The sequence below is a fragment of the Lactuca sativa genome, chromosome 3 (assembly GCF_002870075.4).
Source record: "Lactuca sativa cultivar Salinas chromosome 3, Lsat_Salinas_v11, whole genome shotgun sequence".
Lineage (NCBI taxonomy): Eukaryota > Viridiplantae > Streptophyta > Magnoliopsida > Asterales > Asteraceae > Lactuca > Lactuca sativa.
Genome location: NC_056625.2, coordinates 24,398,846 through 24,401,635, shown reverse-complemented (window position 1 = coordinate 24,401,635; position 2,790 = coordinate 24,398,846). Strand labels below are relative to the sequence as shown.

General features: G+C 40.8%; 1 non-coding gene across 1 annotated transcript; it reads left to right on the top strand.

Annotated features, from left to right (window-relative positions):
- Window positions 1–993: 993 nt before the first annotated feature.
- On the top strand, window positions 994–1,100 carry LOC111907400 (small nucleolar RNA R71). The gene has a single exon (XR_002855559.1). It is a non-coding gene; the product is annotated as a small nucleolar RNA R71 (small nucleolar RNA).
- The last annotated feature ends 1,690 nt before the right edge of the window (window positions 1,101–2,790 follow it).

Sequence of the window (2,790 nt, the reverse complement as noted above, 5' to 3'; positions counted from 1 at the left end):
ACATGCTTTACATACTCTAAATGCTCCTTCTCCAGTAGACTAAATGCAGCTCGGGTGGGAAATGGCAAAGGTGGATGATAAGCTGGAACGGGCTCAAAAGGTTTTTGATCAGACATGCGCCACGTCGTGGCTAGAGGAGTGCCACGTCGTGGCGAGCCTGGTTCAGGACTTTCTCCATTTTCGATCCTTGATTTCTTGGGATGCTGCGGTTCTTCTTCCAATGCCTCTGGGAACTCAGATATTGCATCTTCTTCAGTATCGATGGCCATTACGTGAGATTGGGTCTTTACTTCGGGATTCTTTGGGGACAATTTTTCATGAACTAGAGTGGCTAGTTGACCAATTTGTACTTCAAGGTTATGGATGGAGGCTTGCTGGTTCTTTATCAAAGTTTGTTGTTCCATGATGGCGGAATCAGTGGCATCGTGTCTCTTTTCCGAAGCCTCCATAAATTTCATTAAAATGGTCTCTAGGTCGGGTTTCTTCTCGGCTGGTGGCTGCTCCTTTTGATAAAGGCCTCGACCTGTCTGCCTATATTTCTCTTCTTTTTGCTTCTTATACTCTTCATATGGCAGCCACTCCTTCTGCGGTTTCCTCCAGTCCTCATCAAACTTATCCCCACTAGAGTAGCACACTTGAGCTCTTCTGTTCCCAAACTCATCTATATTCCAGTCCTTGGTCAAGTGTGGACCACTGCATCTCTCGCACCCCATTCTTATGGCATGTATCAACTAGTCCATTTGTGTTCTCCTACGATCCATGTTATTCAGCATGGCCATGACAGCTGCAATTTCTTCAGTTTGGGCCCCTCCACCGCCTTTGATTCCATCTTGCCTTGGGTTGTGGTATTCGCGAGAGTGTTTCTTGAATTCTTCAATTAGCTCCTTGACCTCCCTTGGATTTTTCTTTGTCAACGGTCCTTGAGAATCAAGGAGTTGTCTTGTCATCACATTGACCCCATCTTAAAAGATTGACATCTCTTGCTTCACATTTAGGTCATGTTGAGGGCAATTTCTGAGCAAGCCCTTGTACTGCTCCCATGCTTCGTATAGTGATTCCCCTGGCTGTTGCTCAAAGTTGGCTATTTCCTTCTTGAGTTTGGCTATCTTGGATGGCGGGCAAAACTGGTCCAGGAATTGCTCACACATTTGAGCCCAAGTGGTGATTGTACCCGGTGGGAGTGCTTTCAACCACTCCTTAGCAGCTCCTTTGAAAGTGATGGGAAGCATCCTAAGCAAGACTGTGTTTCTGTTGACATTTGGGACATTGAATTAATCCGCAATGTCGTTGACTTCATCTAGATGCTTAAAAGCATCCTCATGATCTTTCCCGAAAAATGGGATGTCCTTAAGTGTGGTCAATATGTGTCCCTTCAACTCGAATGTGGCAGTGGTAGGTATTGCGGGTTGGACTAAACCGGGACCCACATCTTCTCGGATTCGCTTCTTGTAAGCTCCCATGGACATTTCTTCAATCGCTGCCATCTCGTTCCTTGGCTCGTTCTCGGGTTCGCTTGTGTGTTCTTCAAATTCTGGCTCGGTATCGCTTTCGGACTCGGTCTGGACGGGTGTATGATCCAAATGCTCAAGATTGCTCTTGTGCTTCGCTAATGAACTTGACTCTCCTGTCTTCTTTCCCGACTTCCTAGAAAAAGCTGACTTCAGTTCTTGCAAGGGCGTCTTTTTCTTGTGAAGTGCAGACTCGAGGTCTTCAAGTGGTGGCACCAAGTGTGTGTTTGAGCTTCTGGTCATGAACTCCTGCAATTTGCTAAACTAAAAACGTAAAATTGAACTAAAATAAGAAAAACTAATCTTCAAACAAAAAAAATCTAGTTTTTTACTGTCCACGTTGTGGCCAGACTAGTGCCACGTCGTGGATTTTGCGAATAACAGAAAAAAATATTTTGCTGAAAAATTAACTTTTTGTGGGTTTTTACTCCACAAGAAGGATCGATCAATTTAATGCATATAAATAAGCTAAAAACTAAGCCGTTCCCCGGCAACGGCGCCAAAAACTTGATGTGCACAAAAGTGCTCATTAATTTTAATATTTATAATCTAACAAACTTAACTATGTATGCACTTATAGGCAGTGTACCTAGTCAGATTACAGTATAGCTTGGGTAAGTCGGGTGTCGATCACAAGGAACGGTGTTCTAATTAATTTACTTACTATTAAATTAACCTAATTTATTAACAACTTTAAAAGGGGTTTTATCTGATTTTACAAGATCAGATGAACTTAAATCAAATTCAATAAATAAAAACACACTCTTGTTTAGTTTGAATCCACTTCTCCCTTATGGCTAGCTAATGATTACGGATTATTAAGTTGGTTTTTAGTTGTATTAGTAATTTAGTTCTATCTTACCAATAATTAACTAATTCATGTCAAACCATGTATGTTCACACATAATTAAACATAGAACTAATTATGAATGTAAATATGCTATGTAAGATTTGTTGTATAAACGCAATTATGGTCACAATACACGTTCTCTAGCACAGCTAGGCTTTATTTATTCTAATTACTAACTAAGATTGGTCAATCCCAGCTCTAACAATTCAATGTTCACTAAATCATTAGGTAAACAGGTTCATGCAGTTTAATGGTCACTAAGCTACACAGAGCATGCAATCAAGCAATTAGATAAACAAATAATAGCATGCTAGGTTATACAAATCAAACACAAGCTATTTTTACCAACTAAACTTAATCCATAAGCATATAACTATTCATAAGTTCAAAGCTTCATCAAGCTAAACAAGAGTAGCTAGATTCAGCTGCTCA